The sequence below is a fragment of the Phacochoerus africanus genome, chromosome 11, assembly GCF_016906955.1.
Source record: "Phacochoerus africanus isolate WHEZ1 chromosome 11, ROS_Pafr_v1, whole genome shotgun sequence".
Classification (NCBI taxonomy): domain Eukaryota; kingdom Metazoa; phylum Chordata; class Mammalia; order Artiodactyla; family Suidae; genus Phacochoerus; species Phacochoerus africanus.
In genome coordinates, this window is record NC_062554.1 from 106,555,254 (window position 1) to 106,575,452 (window position 20,199).

Sequence of the window (20,199 nt, forward strand, 5' to 3'; positions counted from 1 at the left end):
CCAAGTAAGTATAGTCTGAAGTACTTAAAATAATAAAAGAACACCAAAATAAGGATTTCCCTCTATGAACTGAAAGATCTGGGCATCTTTATCTTTTAATTAAATTTTCTTTATTATCTGAATATGTAATAGAAATTCAGCAGATTAATAAGATTAAAAAGTCAACAAAAAAAAAACATCACCATTATAACTCTGTGTCCCAACTACGCACTCACCAAAAACAACCACTGTTGTCAGTTTCCCATTTGTCAGAATTACATTTTTAGATGTACTACTTGGAATGTACAATCCCTAGCAGTCATTCCTCTTAGATTATGAAAACATCATGGGGAGAAATATTAGATCTTGTTTAGTCTAATCACCAAGAACTGTCCTTCCAGAATTTCCCAATACCTTCTCAATAAAGGATATGCCCTCAAACATGAAATCACTGAGCTTACTTCTAATGCTTTTCTTTTTCAACCCTACTTAAGCTGTCATCAAGTATTAGTGACTATACTTCTGTTGCATAACACACAATAGTTACTTTACCTCTATTCCTACAGTCGTCACCCTAATCCAATTTTTATCACCTTTACCTTGACACCGTGGTCTCCTTGCTAGCTTTCCAGTCTCTTATTGAAATTCATCCTGCTAGATTTATCTTCTTAAAAACACAGTTTTCAGCACTCCAGCCCCCTTTTTAATAAAGCTCAGTGACTGTCTACTAACAGATTATATTGAATCTTCTCAGGAGAGCATTTAATAAAATCCTCAGTCAACACATCTTAGATAATCTATAAGGCATCTACTCTCATGGTTTCCTAATATAGTTGCCTCCACTCCAATCAATTTCCTTTTCTTCTTTATCTTTTATTCAGACTTTTATTATCAAATATAATACAAACATGTAACTCAGCCCTAAAAGACGATATATCAAGCCATGAAAAGACACAGGAAGAACTTTATTTATTTATTTATTTTTTGTCTTTTTGCTATTTCTTGGGCCGCTCCCGCGGCATATGGAGGTTCCCAGGCTAGGGGTCCAATCGGAGCTGTAGCCACCGGCTTACGCCAGAGCCACAGCAACGCGGGATCCGAGCCGCGTCTGCAACCTACACCACAGCTCACGGCAACGCCGGATCGTTAACCCACTGAGCAAGGGCAGGGACCAAACCCGCAACCTCATGGTTCCTAGTCGGATTCGTTAACCACTGCGCCACGACGGGAACTCCATGGAAGAACTTTAAATGCATATTACTAAGAGTCCATCTGAAAAGGCTACAAACTATATGATTTCAATTATATGACATTCTGGAAAAGATAAAACCATGGAGACAGTAAAAAGATCAGTGGTTACCAGGAGTAGGAGGAATGAAGAGACAGAGGATTTTTAAAGCACTGAAACAACTGTGTGATATTATAATGATAGATAAATGTCATTATACATTTTTCAAAACCCATAAAATGTACATCAAGAGTGAACTATGGACTTGATAATGATGTGTCAGTGTAAGCTCATCAATTGTAACAAATGTGTCACTCTGGTGGCAGATGTTGATTAAGGTGGAGGCTATGTATGTATGTGTGGGGGCAAGGGATGTGTGAGAAATCTGTATATTCCTCCCAATTCTGCTGTGAATCTAAATTGATCTTAAAAGATCAAGTCTTTAAAATATAGGTGAATTTAGATATTATGAGTAAGGAAACCACAAAAATTAGCTAAATGAACTTAGGACTACCATGCAGATCAGGAGACAAAACCCATGGAAAGATACCATTCTGGCTTTTGTGATCACTTCCTTACTTTTATTTATGACTTTATCACTGAAGTGTAGATACATAAGTATTATAGTTTACTTTGCTCTTTTAAAAATTTATATAGGAGTTCCTGTCGTGGCGCAGTGGTTAACAAATCCCCCTAGGAACCATGAGGTTGCGGGTTCGATCCCTGGCCTTGCTCAGTGGGTTAAGGATCTGGTGTTGCCATGAGCTGTGGTGTAGGTTGCAGACGCGGCTTGGTTGCAACCTCCATATGCCACAGGAGCGGCTCAAGAAAAGACAAAAAAATAAAATAAATAAAATTAAATTTATATGGTTCTCCAAGCATCTCCTTTTTTCCTCTGCAATCTGTTGAATGTACAGGATCATCTGTCCTATAGTTTCCCACAGACTGAGTTTTCCTGGTTGCATTGCCAGAGTGTAGTTTAACCAGTGTCTCTATCTTCTGTATTCCCTATATATTAGAAGGTGGACATAAGCAGCTTCACTGGACTCAGGTCTAACATTCTGGGCAAAATTCTTCATTTGGTAGAAGTGTTTTTATAAGATATGTATAATTTTCTCTCTTTGTGTTGTTAGCAGCCACTGATAATCAATGTCAAAATCTACTAAAACATAGTAAGACTACAAAATGGTGATACTCCAGTTTCATCATTTTGTCCTTACTTTCTAGCATATAAAACTTCTCTATGACAAGAAACTCTAGCTCATCTACACCTATTTACCAGTGGTACTGTCCACTGGTATAGAAAAGTAAGAATAAACACTGGATTCTTCCTCTTGATTTATCACTTTTCAAAATTAAGGGCTGATTTCCTAATACACACCAAACATTAACTATCAGTTCATTGCTTTAGGTGTCATTATGAACTTATAGATTTAAACATAATAAAAATGCCAGTCCATTATAGCTCTTATCCTTACATGGTTCCATTTTTTGGCCTGTGGGCACCTCTGAGGCTGATCAACTGTACTGACTTGGCCAACACTAAGAGGTTCCCCAGAACATGGGACTTCAAGTGCTCAAACTGACATACTTGGTCACCCTAGGGCCTCTTCAAGTTAGCTCCTGAAATCTTCTTCCATGACTAACTAGAAGTTATTGAGAGTTTTCTTCATATATATGGTATAAAAACATTCCAGGATCATTTTGTGTACTTCTCACCCCAAATCTGGAATCAAAGATTTATTGAAGAAGCCATGGTTACATTTAGAAGTCAGTAGCATCTGAAGACCACATTTTGGAAACCAAGTTTGCTCATTTTTGAGACTTATCACTAGACACAGCTAGGAAATGTCAAAATTAAAATATCACAAATATTCATTTGCTTTATTCCACAATACACATAGATATCCTCAGATTAACATTATATGTACTAAAATATATACATACAGTGTATATACCATTTTAAGATAAGATTAAAATATCTCGAGTTCATACTGATACTTGCAATTAAAAATTAGGAGCACGGTGTGTTCACAATCTTCTTACACATGTCTCTAAATTATTTCTCCCATACAGAGACCTCTGGTTCCAGAGATATGAGAAATAACAGAATTAGACTATTTAAAATTATTCATTTGTGAGGGATTAGAGACAAGACGGTGGAGTAGGACTCAAGCTTGCCTCCTCTCATGAATACACCAAAATCACAACTAACTGCTGAATAACCATAGACAAAATAGCCTGGAAACTACCAAAAACAAGAGTCTACACCCAAAAGACAAGAAGCCACAGCAAGATAATAGAGGAACGCTTTCCTGATATAAGCAAAACCCCATACACACCAAGTAGGCAAACCACAAACTGGAAAATAACTATAGCGCAGATGCTCTTCAACAGTTGTGAGAGCTTTGAACCCCATGTCAGGTTCCCCCAGTCTAGAGGGTTGGCTTTGAGAAGAGGAACCCTCAGAGCACTTGGTGTTGAGGGTCTGTGGGGCTTGAGCACAGAAGCTCCACAGTACTGGGGGAAAAAGAGACTCCACTCTTGGAGGGCACCAACAGGGTTTTATGGGTACAGCAGGAACTCCCTAAAAATCTGGATCAGACCTACCTGGTGTCTTAGAGGGTCACCTGGGAAAGCAGGAGTTGGCTGTGGCTCATTGTGGGGGTGGGCAGGACAGTAGAGGTGGAGGTCCAGTCAAGTTGCCATTTTGGAAAAATCTGGCCCCATTCAACAAGAGCCTGCAGGCTCAAGTTGCACAGAAGTCCCAGGCAAACAACTAACAGGGTGGGAACACAGCCCAACCCATCAGCAGACAGGCTGCCTAAAGTCATCCTAGGTATAGAGTGACCTTTAATCACACCCCTCGACACAGCCCTACCCACTAGAGGGATGAGAACTAGCTGGCTCCTCACACCAGTGCCACTTGAGGCACAAATCCCTTCCATTAGGAAGCCAGCACAAGCCCCTGGATCAACTTCACACACAAAAGGGTGGCCTCCAGAAGCATACACCCCTGCAGCCCGCACAAAGAAGACTACAAACATGGACAGCAGGACAAAATGAAATGTCAGAGAAATAACTCCAGATGAAAGAAAAGACAAAACCCCAGAACAATTAAGGAACGTGGAGCTAGGCAACTTACAGGAGAAATACTTCCAAATAATGATAGTAAGGATGATTCAAGATCTCAGGGAAAAAAAATGGAGCCACAGATTGAGAAACTACAAAAAAATGCTTAACAAAGAAATTGAAGCTTTTGGAGTTCCCACTGTGGCACACAGAAAAGAATCCAACTAGTATCCATGAGGGTGCAGGTTCAATCCCTGGCCTCACTTAGGGAGTCGGAGACAGAGATCTGGCATTGCCATGAGCATGGTGTAGCCCACACATGTGGCTCAGATCCTGCGCTGCTGTAGCCATGGCACAAGCTAGCAGCTGCAGTTCCGATTCGACCCCTAGCCTGGGAACTTCCATATGCCACAGGTGTGGTCCTAAAAAGCAGAAAAGAAAAGAAAGAAATTGTTGATTTAATGAACAGAGATGATTAATAAAATAACCCAAGTGAAAAATACACTAGAAGGCATCAATAGAATACCTGCAGCAGAAGAACAAATAAGTGAGACGGAAGACAGACTAGTGGAAAGCACCGATGTCGAACAGAATTAAAGAATGAAAAGAAATTAAGACAGTCTAAGAGAACTGTGGAACTACATTAAATGCACCAATATTCACATTAAACAGGGACCCAGAAGGAGGAGTGAGAGAAACGACCAGAGAAAACATGTGAAGAGATAATAGTCAAAAACTTCCCTAATGTGGGGAAGGAAACACTCACTCAAGGAAGCACAGAGAGTACCATACAGGATAAACTCAAGAAGGTATACACATATTAATCAAATTTATCAAAATTAAAGACAAAGTATTAAAAGCAACTAGGGAAAAGCAACAACTAACATACAAGGGAAACAACTAACATACAACAACTAACATACATAAGATTACCAGCTGCTTTTTAAGCAGAAATACTACAGAAAGGAGTGGTACAATATAATTAAAGTGATGAAAGGCAAAAACCTACAACCCAAAAATACTCTACCCAGCAATGCTCTTGCTCCATTTCAACAGAAAAATCAAAAGCTTTAGAAACAAGCAAAAGCTAAGAGACTTCAGTACCACCAAACCAGCTTTATTGCAAGTGCTAAAGGAACTTCTCTAGGCAGAAAAGGCCACAACAAGGAACAAGAAAATTACAAATGAGAAGGCTTACCAGGAAGGCAAACATACAGTAAAGGTAGGAAATCATCAACACACAAATATGAGCACAAAATCAGTAATCCTAAGGAGAGGTGGATACATATGCTGGATACTGGAGATGCATTTGCAATTAAGAGACCAGCAACTTAAATAATCTTTATATCTACAGACTGCTATGTCAAAACCTAATGGAAACCACAAAACAAAAATCTACTAGATACACCACCACCAAGAAAAAAAAGGCAATCCAAGGACAACACTAAAGACAGTCATCAAATCACAAGAGAAGACTACAAAAGAGAAAGGGAAGAATAAAGACTGAAAAAAAAAAATCCAAAACAATTAACTAAATGGCAATAAGAACAGACACATCAATAATTACCTTACATGTTAAAGGATTAAATGCTCCCACCAAAAGAAAAAGACTGAATGGGTATAAAAACATCACCCATATGAATGCTGCCTAAAAGAGACCCAACTTCAGATCTAAGGACATATATAGACTAAAAGTGAAAGGATGGAAAAAGGTATTCTAACAATCAAAAGAAAGGTAGAGTAGCAGCTTGGGTTTGGTGTGGCCATGGCTGTGGCAGAGGCTGGAAGTTGAAGCTCCAATTTGACACCTAGCCTGGGAACTTCCATATGCCATGGGCATAGCCCTAAAAAAAAGCAAACAAAAAAATCATATGAAATGTGACCAGGTGGACTTAATCATTATTTATAGAACACTCCACCCAAAAGCAGCAGAATACACATTCTTCTTAAATGCAAATGGAACATTCTCCAGGATAGATTACATGCTGGGACACAAATCAAGCCTTGTTAAATCTCAGAATACTGAAATCACATTGAGCATCTTTTCTAGCCACAACACTATAAGACTACAGGAAAAAAAAAAAAAAATCAACTATAGGAAAAAAAAAAAAAAACACTGCAAAAAAAATATGAACATGTGGAGACTAAACAATATGCTACTAAACAATCAATGAATCAATGAAGAAATCAAAAACTACCTAGAGACAAATGAAAATGAAACATGATAATCCAAAACCTGCGGGATACAGCAAAAGCAGTTCTAACAAGGAATTTTATAGCTATACAAGCTTACTTTAGGGAAAAAGAAAAATCTAAAATAAAGAACTTATAGCTAAAGCAATTAGAGAAAGAAAAAAACAAAACCCAAAATTAGAAGGAAAGTAATTATAAAGATCAGAGCAGAAATAAATAGAGATGAAGAAAACAACAGAAAGGGTCAATGAAACTAAAAGATAAAGAAAATAGAAAATATCAATGAAACTAAAAGATGGTTCTTTGAAAAGATCAACCAAATTAAGAAACCTTTAGCCAAAGTCATCAAGAAAAAAAGGGAGATGGCTCAAACCGATAAAATTAGAAATGAAAAAGAAGTTACAACTGACACCATGGATTATACAAAAGATCATTAGAACTACTACAACCAAGAGAATGCCAATAAAAACAATTTAGAACGAAAAATGGACAAATTCTTAGAAAGGTGTGATCTTTCAAGACTGAGCAAGGAAGAAACAGAAAATATGAACAAACCAATCACAAGTTCTGAAATTGAAACTGTAATCTTAAAACTTCCAACAGCATGGAGCTCCCCCAGTGGCACAGAGGGTTAGTGATCCAGCTTGTCTCTGTGAAGGCACCAGTTCAATCTCCACCCCAGAGCAGTAGGATAAGGATCCAGCATTGCTGCAGCTGTGGCATAGTTTCCTGGCTCAGGAACTGACATGTGCTGTGGGTGCGGTCAAAAAGGAAAACAAAAAAAAAAAACCAAAGAAACAAAAAAAAACCTCCAACAAACCAAAGTCCAGGACCAGATGGCTTCACAGGTGAATTCTATCAAACATTTAGAGAGAAGTTAATTTCTATCCTTCTGCAACTATTTCAAAACACTGCAGGGGAGTTCCACAGCGGAGAACGAATCTGACTAGGAACCATGAGGTTGCAGGTTCCACCCCTGGCCTCGCTCAGTGGGTTAAGGATCCAGCGGTTGCTGTGAGCTGTGTTTTAGGTCGCTAACATGGCTCAGATCCCACGTTTCTGTGGCCCTGGCGTAGGCTGGTGCCTACAGCTCAGATTAGACCCCTAGACTGGGAACCTCCATACGCCATGGGTGCAGCCCTAGAAAAAGACAAACAAACAAACAAAAACACTGCAGGGCAAAAGAACACTCCCAAACTCATTCTATGAGGCCACCATTACCCTAATACTGAAACCAAATGAAGATACAACAGGAAAGAAAATTACAGGCCAATATCACTGATGAATACAGATGCAGAAATCCCCAACAAAATACTAGGAAACTGAATCCAACAATACATTAAAAGAATCATATACCATGATCAAGAAGGATTTATCCCAGGGATGCATGGACTTTTCATTATCTGCAAATCAGTATTATACACCACACAAACTGAAGAATAAAAGCCACAAAATCATCTAAATAGCTGCAGAAAAATCTTCTGACAAAATCCAACACCCACTTATAATAAAAACCCTCCAGAAAGTGGGCATAGAGGTAAACCTGAACATAATAAAGGCCATATATGACAAAACCAGAGCTCATTCTCAACAGTAAAAAGCTGAATTTCTGCCAAGATCAGGAACAAGACAAGGATGTCCACTCTTGCCACTTTTATTCAACATAGTTTTGGAAGTCTAGCCATGGCAATCAGTGAAGAAAATGAAATAAAAGGAATCCAAATTGGAAAAGAAGTAAAACTGTCCCGGTTTGAAGATGACATGACACTAGACATGGAAAATCCTAGAAATACTATCAGAAAACTACTGGAGCTCATCAGTGCATTCGATAAAGTTGCAGGACGCAAAAATCACTCACATTTCTATACAGTAACAAGAAAAGATCAGAAAGAGAAATTAAGGAAACAATCCCATTTGCCACTACATCAAAAAGAATAAAATACCTAAGAATAAAACTACCTAAGGAGGCAAAAGACCTGTACCCTGAAAACTAAGACACTTTTGAAAGAAATCAAAGGTGACACAAACAGATAGAAAGATAAACTATTTTCTTAGATTTGAAGAACCAATACTGTCAGAATGACTTTACTACCCCAGGCAATCTACAGGCTCAGTGCAAACCCTATCAAATTACCAGCAGCATTTTCAAGAACTAGAACAAAATATTTTAAAATTTGTATGGAAATGCTAAAGACCTGGAAGAGCCAAAGCAATCCTGAGAAAGAAAAATGGACCTGGACATATCAGGCTCTCTGACTTCAGACTACAAAGCTACAGTAATCAAAAGAGTGTGGTACTAGCACAGAAACAGACAGATCAATGGAACAGGATAGAAAGCCCAGAAGAAAACCCATACACCTATGGACAACTAATCTATGACAAAGCAGAAAAAATACATAATGGAGAAAAGACACTTTCTTTAATAAGTGGTGCTGGAAAAACTGGACAGCTACCCGTACAAGAATAAAAATAGAATACTCTCTAACACTATACACAAAAATAAACTCAAAATAGATTAAAAACCTAAATGTAAGACCAGATACTATAAAACTGTCAGAGGCGCTCAGTGGGTTAAGGATCCAGCGTTGCCATGAGCTGTGGTGTAGGTTGCAGATGTGGCTTGGTTTTGGGATTGCTGTGGCTGTGGTGTAGGCTGGCAGTGTAGCTCTGATTGGACCCCTATACTGGGAAACTCCATATGTCATGAATGTGGCCCTAAAAAAGCAAAAAAATAAAAAAATAAATTAAAATAAAAAAACTCTCAGAGGAAACACAGGCAGAACCCTCTCTGACATAAACCACATCGATATTTTTTGCATCCACCTCCTGGAATAATGAAAATAAACAAAAATAATGAGTTTCTGTTGTGGCTCAGCAGGTTAAGAACCTGATCAGTATCCTTGAGGATTCAGCTTTGATCCCAGGCCTCGCTCAGTGAGTTAAGGATCTGATATTGCCTCCAGCTGTGGCGTAGGCCATAGATGTGGCTTGGATCTGGTGTTGCCATGGCTGCTTCATAGGCTGGCAGCTATCCCTAGCCTGGGAACCTCCATATGCCACAGGTGTGGCCCTGAAAAGCAATAAATAAGTAAATAGATAAAATAAACAAATGGGACCTTATTAAACTTAAAAGATTTTGCACAGCAAAGGACCATAAACAAAATGAAAAGACAACCTACAGAATTGGAGAAAATACTTGCAAATAAAGTGAATAACAAGGGATTAATCTCCAAAATACACAAATACCTCATGCAGCTCAATATCAAAAACAAAACAACCCCACCAAAAAAATGGATAGATCTAAATAGACATCTCTCCAGATAAGAAAGACAGATGGCCAAAAAAACACATGAAAAGATGCTCAACATCATTAATTATTAGAGAAATGCAAATCAAAATTACTATGAGGTACCACCTTACACCAGGCAATATGGCCATCATCAGAAAGTCTACATACAATAAATGCTGGCAAGGATGCAAAGAAAAGGTGTAACACTCTTACACTGTGGTGGGAGTGTGAACTGATTCAACCACTACGGGAAGCAATATAGAGGTTCCTCAAAACATTCAAATTGGAACTACTGTATGATGCAGCAATCCCAATTCTGGGCACATGTCTGTAGAAAACCGTAATTCAAAAAGATACATGTACCCCAATCTCTGTGCAGCACTATTTACAAAAACCAAGACATAGAGGCTACCTAAATGTCCATCAAAAGAGGAGCGGATAAAGAAGATATGGTAAATATATACAATAGAATATTACTCAACCATAAGAAAGAATGAAACAATACTATTTGCAGCAACATAGATGGACTTAGAGATTGTCATACTAAGTGAAGCAAGTCAGAGAAAGACAAATATATGATACTACTTATACATGGAATCTAAAAAGACGATACAAATGAACTTATTTACAAAACAATCAGATTTACAGACTTTGGAAACAAACTTATGCTTACCAAAGAGGAAAGGTGAGGGGGAGGGATAAATTAGGAGTTTGGGATTAACATATACACACTACTATGCATAAAATAGATTAATCAACAAGGACGTACTGTATAGCACAGGCAAAACTACCCAATATTCTATAGTAACCTATATAGGAAAAGAATCTGAAAAACAATGGATATGCATGTAAGTATAATTGAATCACTTTGTTGTACAATAGAAATTAACACATTATAGATCAACTATAATTAACACTTTAAAACAAGTATTTGTTTGCTTTACTGTACAGAAAAAAAATTACCTGAATACAAAACCAATACTACAAACACAAATATGACTGCTAAAGAAAGTTTTCAAAAACTGTTCTGTACATACTCTCCCCACAAAGTTTTTACAGTTGAATTTTCTGTCATAAGAGCCACGACACACTACTTTTTATCCCTCATTTATTCCTAGTTCTAAGGCTCATCACTAGTTTTTACTTTGATGTTTCTCTGGTCATTTTGACTGTCTCAAGTACACTTTCAATCATATTCCTAAGGAAATATTCATAGGAACAATATCCCCTGGATTCTATGTGGATGGCAGTCTCTATACTTCAAAATCCATTTGGCTGCTGTATCAATTATCTATTGCTGCAAAAGAAAGCAGCCCCAAATCACTCATTATAAACAAATTGTTATTTCTCACAATTGAGGCAAGGGTCAAATGTTCCATGTGGTATCCCTGGGTTTACTCACTCAAGCTGCGCTCAGTAAAGGGAGGTTTCACTCACAAATCTGGTGCCTCAGTGCATCTCTCCCTGTCATCACCCCATGGCTGGCATGTGCTTCCTCACAGCATGATGGTCTCATGATGATGGAACTTCTTACATACACAGTGGCTTTTCCAGGGCAGAAAAAAAGGCTGCTGTGCCCTGTGAATACTAGGTCCCAAACTAGCACAGCATCACCTCCATCAGCAGTGGTTTGCTCTCCTACCTGCTCTTTATGTTTTCATGGTGTTTATGTTGTTGTTATCTTCCCTCTTCCTTCCTTCCTGGTAATTCACTTGTTTGGTGGATAATTATATGGCCAGTAAAATAAGCCATAATCACATACAACAAGATAGATAAGGAGTTCCCGTCATGGTGCAGTGATTAATGAATCCAACTAGGAACCATGAGGTTGTGGGTTCGATCTCTGGCCTTGCTCAGTGGGTTAAGATGCAGTGTTGCCATGAGCTGTGGTGTAGGTCACAGATGTGGCTTGGATACCACGTTGCTGTGGTTCTGGTGTAGGCCAGCAGCTGTAGCTCCAATTAGACCCCTAGCCTGGGAACCTCCTTATGCCACGGGAGCAGCCCTAGAAAAGGCAAAAAGACAAAAAAAAAAGAAAAAAGAAAAAAAAGATATTAATATCATATCAATGGCAAACTAAGAAAAGACCTTACAAAAGTATGATGAGGCATTCCTGTCGTGGCTCAGTGGTAACAAACCTGAATAGAATCCATGAGGATGCGGGTTCAATCCCTGGCCTCACTCAGTGAGTTAAGGATCTGGTGTTGCCATGAGCTGCAGTGTAGGTTGCAAGCACAGCTCAGATCCCACACTGCTGTGGCTGTGCTGTAGGGCAGCAGCTGCAGCTCCAATTTGACCCCTAGCCTGGCAACTTCCATGTGCCATGGGATTGACCCTTAAAAAAAAAAAAAAAAAGATAAAACGACACAAAAAAGTATGATGAAAACCGCATGCATATAAAACACGAGTGTAAAACAAAAGGTTTTATGAACTATTTCTTCCTTCTGTATTGCAAGATTTTCTTAAACTTTCTTATATAATTTCAAAGTTAAAAAATTCAATAAAAAACTTTGAAAAGCTAATATGTGTGCATTACATAAAAATTAAAAAGTAAAATGATAAAAAGCAAAAAATTTTTTAAAGATTTAAGAAGTTACATGTAGGTATGTGAATTATACCTCAATAAAGCTGTTATATTTTCAAAAACATAATTAAAAGTGCTAAAAACTTAAAAGATTTGAAAGTTTAAAACTCATTTACTTATATAATTTTCAAGTTTAAAAATTTTAAATACCCTATGTAAGGAATAATAAGCTCTTAAAAATTTCTCTCTGAAAAACTCTGAGGCAGTTCATAAGCAAATGATGTTACTAAAATGAGCTAAGATAGAGAGGATTCTTAGGGTGATAATTAAATTCAACTCAAGTATTCCTGTATATAGATGAAGTTGGAAGCTTCTGCTAGGAGAAAGAAAAGGCTTTCTGGAAACAGTGTAATGAGGATAAAAAGTCAAAGAAATTAACTGTAAAAGTACTTTATCTAATTGAGGGTACATCATAGGGATTTTACATTCAAGGCAAAAGCAACTTCCTACTTATTTCTTTTTTGCTTATACCAAATGCATTTAAATAAATTAGGAGCTCCAAGAATAAAAAGATTAAACAACAACATTAAAGTTTCCCCAAAGTTTAAAATGGAAATGTCTAGACAAAGTGAACAGAACAAAAACAGTTAATATAAAACCTCAAAAGCACCCTTGGATTTCAAAGCAGTCTGAATGGCAACAAATTTCTACATGAATGTGCCTCAACTTCAGAAAAAGTAAATACTGTAAACAAAGACATCAAAATGTACCTAGATGTTTTTCTTTTCTCTCCCTTTCTCTCTCTCTTTATAATAACTTGACCAAAGTCATTCAGTTTAGTTGTACCTATACAGGAGTGTAGTATTTTTTTACAATAAGAGTATAGAAAATGAGGGCTAATATTTAACAACAATAATAAAAAGTGTCTATCTTAAACACAAACAACTATGACTTCTCATGCTTATAAACCATGAAAAATAAAATATTCATAAAAGAAACTATCACAGCTTCAGAGAATCACTGCATTTTAGAGCTGAAAGAGAATTCATAGATCCAGTCCAAACTTTCATTGTTAAAAGATACTACCAAAAAACCCAAAAAAACAAAAAAACACACACCACCATGACCACAACGACAAAAATGGTAATTATATGAAGTATGTGTTAATAACCTTATTGCAGTTAATTATTTCACAATATATACCTGTAGCAAATTATCACATTATACCTCTTAAATTTACACAATGTTATATGTCAATTATATCCACAAGCCACAGCAAGGGAAGAAAGTCAAGTTTGTTCATTGTTCATGCAGCTAGAGGGTTGAAGAATGCAGTCAGGTTTCATAACTCCCAGTCCAGAGCTCTGCATCTGTGTTATTATGAACCTAGATTTGATTTTAATATTTATACCTACAAGTAAGCTTCTGAAAAATATTTTCTACATTTTTACACATTCTACAGAATCAAAAGCCAAAAATACTAAATTTAGAGAAGAAAATTCTACTTCATAGTCTTAAGGCCGTTGCATACTGGCTGTATGAACTCCCAACAAGTTAACTTTCAGAACCTCAGTTTAGTCACAAATAAATGATGAGATACATAAGTTTTAAACCTAATTACAAAAAACTGAATGATTCAGAATACTTGAAACTTTTCATAAAGTCTTGCATAAACATGAAAAAACTGTTTTTATCAAAAATACCTACCTAGGTAGTAAAAATAAATAAGATTCTTAAAACTTACTTTCAAAAGACTGTACTAAACAAAGGGGAGAAAAGAAATGCATGATTCTGACATGTTTAAGGTCTGGAGTTGAAAGCAAAGAAGTGAACTTACATTAAATTTTAATTTATCGCCTAAAATTAAGCAATAATCTATCACTGAATCAACATCATATGATACACATAAAGACTAATAGTCCTGAAAAGTTCTGCTAATAAAACTAATTCTAGATCTTCATATATAAAGTTTTGTAAGCTAAAAAAGTTAATTTCCATCTGTGTCTGAAAGACAAAACCTTTATAAAATTTAACTTTATAGAGACAAGTCTATAAAGATTTAAGCAGCATAATTACTTTCCTCAGTAATCAGTTAACAATATTACTCTATTCTTTCATAAGAAAAAAATTCTAGTAAACTTAATGCAATGATTTTTAGTATCAAATGAAAACCTTATTCTAAAAAGCAATATTTAAATTGCAAATTAACTATGGAGATTAAGTATTGTTTTAATGTATATTTTAACATAAAAGTAAGACTGCAGGAGTTCCCATCATGGCTCAGCGGAAACAAATCTAGCATCCATGAGGATGCAGGTTCAATCCCTGGCCTCGCTCAATGGGTTATGGATCTGATGCTGCCGTAAGCCATGGTGTAGGTTGTAGACACAGCTCAGATCTAGGGTTGCTGTGGCTGTGGTGTAGGCCTGCAGCTACAGTTCCAATTCAATCCTTAGCCTGATAACCCCCATACACTGTGGGTGCAGCCCTAAAAAGACGAGGAAAAAAAAAAAAAAGTAAAACCATAGCTCCCATGCTTTGAGCAGCACTGGCAGTACCCACGCCCTTCTTCAGCTTGGGCAACTTTTTTTTTGTCTTTTTGCCTTTTCTTGAACCGCTCCTGCGGCATACAGAGGTTCCCAGGCTAGGGGTCTAATAGGAGCTGTAGCCACTGGCCTATGCCAGAGCCATAGCAATGCAGGATCCAAGATGCATCTGCGACCCACACCACAGCTTACAGCAACACCAGGTCCTTAACCCACCGAGCAAGGCAGGCATCGAACCCGCAACCTCTTGGTTCCTAGTCGGATTTGTTAACTACTGCGCCACAATGGGAACGCCCTTGGGCAATTCTTTATGTGTGGTTCACCGTATTTCAGGTCCTCAGCCATGACCGATTAGGTCATGGAAACAAAGCTAGCTCAAAGGAAGCCATATCAAGGCGGTCACCAGTAACCTGTAAGTACAGTATTCTCCTGTATAACTATATAACCTATATTGTCTTGTATAAGAAACACCAAGAACTGTTACTGACAGATACTGTTCTCCTCAGCAAAGTGAGTGTGCAGGATAGGGCAGAAGCTGAAGGGGTAAAAAGTAGAAGCTTTGGGACAAAAGAAACAAGAATGAGAAGAAACGATGAGCAAGTGAAAAGGAGAATGAGGGTTAATCCTTAATAGCTGTAAAAGAAAAAAAAAAAGTAGCACAGCTGCAAAGTTGCAGAGACTGAGTTACAGGAAAGGGTAATTATGAGGGTGCTGTTATAGGTCAAGCAATATTCCACTGTCCCGTGGTGCCTCTTTGATTATTAGACAGGTTCCTGTGTATCCTCACTGTCTACATACTCCTCAGTGGTTATCTCTGAAAGAGCCCAAATCTCTCCTCCTTCGGAAAAAGACTAAGACACTCAAATTCTTCTCATGTGCTGTATTTCTCAAGCTGTTATAAGAGACATGCATAAGCCCATCAAAAATTTTTTAGTATATTTCTTGTTGAGTAACATATGCTTCTTATTTTTAAAAAATACTGTAACTAGGGCAGACCAAGAACAAATCATTTCACTTATTTCTTAAGTATTTAATACAGTATATAACATTATGCTACTGCTAGAAATTCAAATATTAACAATATATTATCATAGCTTTCAAGGAGCTTAGTCTTATAGCAGAGTGTGAAGAAAGGGAAAACTACATAGAAAGTATTATAATGGAAATAAATTAGGACATTAAACAAACCAAACAATAGGAGTTCTCATTGTGGCTCAGTGGTAACAAACCCAACTAGGATCCATGAGGACAAACGTTCGATCCCTGGCATTGCTCAGTGGATTAAGGATCCGGCATTGCTATGAGCTATAGCATACGTCACAGACACAGCTCAGACCTGGTGTTGCTGTGGCTGCAGTACAGGCCAGCTGCTGCAGCTCCAACTCCACCCATAGCCTGGGAACTTCCATGTGCCACCTGGGTGGCCCTAAAATGAACAATAACAAAAAGAAACAAACAAGCAAAAAAAATAAAAAATAAATATTCTGCTCTACCAGAAGAGCAGGAGAGGACCTCACAAAAGCATTGACACATCGATTACAATTTAAGGACAAGAACAGTCTGAGTTATACCGAAAAAATGTGCAAAGGAATGTGAGAATCCACTGCTAGTTATACATAATATACAACTGAAAAGAAAGTCCAACATCGCATTCAAAATTGATTTATTAGCTGAATATCCTATATCAATCAGAACTTCAACATACAGAACAGGAGTTAACAAGAAGCAGGCCAAACCTAACCTTCAATTTTACCAAAACAGAGCCAACTACAACATTAGTTGAACACTTGCCAAGAGACACAACTCACAAAGCCTAAAAAATGTATTACATGAACTCCTTACAAAATAAGTTTGCCATTACTGTATGAATGATAACTCCTGTAGATGACTATTACTTACAATGAAATGATGTTAAGGCACATGTTAAGTTTTTGTTTTATCATCAGAGTTAATTGACCTAGCAATAAAACAAGCAATGAGATATAACTAGCCATGTAAAACTTTTAAAATATTTCTGAATAACAAAAGTTTAAAAATGAATAAAAGAAATGAAATGAAAGCAGAAGTCCAGCCAAAAACATGTAATCAAATGTTCACAGCAACATTATTCATAAAAAACAGTAACTAGAGGAATTCTTGTTGTGGCTCAGCAGGTTACAAACCCAACTATGATCCTTGAGGATGTGAGTTTGATCCTTGGCCTCACTCAGTGGGTTAAGGATCTGGCACTGCAGTGAGCTGTGATGTAGATTGCAGAGGTGGCTCAGATCCGGCATTGCTGTGGCTGTGGTGTAGGCCACCAACTGCAGCTCCAATTCAACCCCCAGCCTGGGAACTTCCATATGCCCTGAGTGTGGCCCTGAAAAGCAAAAAAAAAAAAAAGCCAGTAACTAAAAACAATCCAAATTGTCCTGCAACTGTGAATGGATAAACAAAAAGTGCTATGTCCATAAAATGGACAGATTCAACAATTTAAAAAAAAAAGGGGGGGATGAACTACTGTTAACAATCTATGACATGGACGAATCTTAAAGCATTATGCAAAGTGTAAAAAGCCAGGCACAAAAGGCTATTTAGTATATCTTATATGACTCCATTTATTTATTTATTTATTTGGTCTTTTTGCCATTTCTTGGGCTGCTCCTGCGGCATATGGAGGTTCCCAGGCTAGGGGTCGAATCGGAGCTGTAGCTGCCAGCCTACGCCACAGCCACAGCAACTTGGGATCTGAGCCGCGTCTGCAACCTACACCACAGCTCACGGCAATGCCGGATCCTTAACCCACTGAGCAAGGGCAGAGATGGAACCCGCAACCCCATGGTTCCTAGTCAGATTCGTTAACCACTGCGCCACGACAGGAACTCCTATGACTCCATTTATATGAAATTAACAGAAAAGGCAAATCTATAGAGACAGAAAATAGATTAATGGTTCCCTAGGAGTGAGGATAGGAAGGAACAGGGATTGGTGGCTAGAACAGACTAAATGATAAAATTCACATGTTGGAATCCTAATCCCCAAAGTGCTAATATTAGGAGGCAGAGACTTTGGGAGGTAAGTAGGTCATTAAGAGTGAAGCCCTCATGAATGGAATTATTGCCTTTATAAAAGACCCTAGAGAGCTCTCTAATCCTCTCTGCCAGTTGAGGATATAATAAGAAAATGACTATTTGCAACCAAGAAGCGGGTCCTCACCAGGACTCAACCGCGCTGTTATCCTGATTTGCACCTCCAGCCTCCAGAAATGTGAGAATTAAGTTTCTGTAGTTTATAAGCCACGATCTATGGTATTCTGTCAGAGCAGCTTGAATGGAATAAGACAATGACAAACACACAATGAAGGATCTTTTTGCAGTGATGGAAATGCTCTAACACTGGCCTGTAGTATGAATGCCACACTCTATAAACTAGCAAAGACATTTAACCAGTTATTTTAGTAATATTCCATATGTTCAAAAGTTAAGTAGATAAATTGAAAAGTACAGAAAACACCCATATCAAACTTCTGGAGATAAAACAAAAATGTCTAAAATGAAAACTACACTAAATGAGATTAGCAGCAGATTGGCACTGAAGAAATGATTAGTAAACTTGAAGTGAAAGTGATAAAAATTATCCAAAATAAAACACACAGGGAAAAGCAGGCTGTTGGGGGAAAAAAATGAATAGAGCATTCAGTCAGCTCTGGGCCATCTGTGGGACACCTTCAAGACACCTAACATATTACTAACTGTAGTCCCAAAAGAAGAAACGGCAGGGAGAGACAAACTATTTGGAGAAATAATGGCCATAAATTTTCCATATTTGATGAAAATTTTAAACCGACAAATAAAAAAGCTCAATGAACTATAAGCAAAAATGAACACACACACACAAAGCAACTATACAATGGCAAATAATAGTGAAATTGCTCAAAACCCGGTGCTAAATGAAAACCTGAAAAACAGGGTGAGAAAAAAAATTTTATGTACAGAAAAACGAAGATAACACAATGCAAATGAGAAAACAGCTAAGCAGTATCTTTGGGGTACTGAAAGCAATGAATCATTCAATTCTACGTCCAGCAAAAATACCCTTCAAAATCAAAGATGAAATAAAGATTTCTTTAGACATACAAAAGCTGAAAGAATTTATCAACAGCAGATCCACACCACAAAAAAGTTAAAAAGAAGTTCTTAGGGGACAAGTAAAATGATTCCACCTAGAGATATGGGTCTAATCAAAGGAAAGAAAAGCATGGCAACTACAGAGGTAAATTATCTTTTAAAATCTCTTTAAAAAATGACTGTTGAAAGAAAAACAATAACAATCTATTGTGGGTTTATAACAATGTAAAAGTAAAATGTATAATAATGGCACAAAAGTGGGGAGCGAAAAAATGAAAGTATACTATTATAACGTCTATATACTATACGTGAAATGCTATAATATCACTAGAAGGTACACTGAGCAGTTAAAATGTATACAATATATCCTAGAGCAATCGGTAAAATTAAAAAAGCAAGAGTTAGAGCTAATAAACCAACAAAGGAAATAAATGCAATCACAAAAAAACTCAATTAACACCAAACAAGGCAGAAAAAGAAGACACAAGGAGCAAAGAACAAACAGGACAAATAGAAAACAGATAAGAAAATGAAAGACTTAAACACAACCATGTCAATAATCACATTAAATATAAACGGTCTAAGCATCTCAATTAAAAAGCAGATTTTTAAAGACTGGTTAAAAAAGCAAGACCCAACACATAAATGCTGCTTATAAGAAATAAACTTTAAAATCAGACAAAAACAGGGAGTTCCCATCAGGGCTCAGTGGTTAATGAATCTGACTAGGAACCATGAGGTTGTGGGTTCGATTCCTGGCCTTGCTCAGTGGATTAAGGATCCGGCATTGCCGTGAGCTGTGGTGTAGGTTGCAGACGCGGCTCAGATCCCGTGTGGCTGTGGCTGTGGTGCAGGCCAGCAGCTACAGCTCCGATTTGACCCCTAGCCTGGGAACCTCCATATGCCGTGGAAGCGGCCCAAGAAATGGCAAAAAGACAAAAAATAAAATAAAATCAGATAAAAATAGGTTAAAAGTAATTTGACGGAAAACTTTCAATGTTTACATCTGTAAAACAATCTCTTAGTATTACTATAAGGAAAAAGATAATGAAGGTAAAGCACTGAGCATATAGTAAACATTCTTTAGTGTTAATTACAGTTTATAGCCTTTATTGCAATACCTTGTAATCATCAGCCTGTCTCCCCTACTCTTAGCTACTTGAGAGAAGACTTCACAGTCGTAATGATGCCTCCAGTCAGAGACTTAGGCCATGGCCTGGAGCAGAGTAAGGTTTGGTGATACTTAGTCAACTGAGGAAAGA

General features: G+C 37.5%; 1 protein-coding gene across 1 annotated transcript in view; it reads right to left on the reverse strand.

Annotated features, from left to right (window-relative positions):
* The window catches only part of COG5 (component of oligomeric golgi complex 5), a 272,865-nt gene that overhangs the window by 231,258 nt on the left and 21,408 nt on the right, over nt 1–20,199 (reverse strand).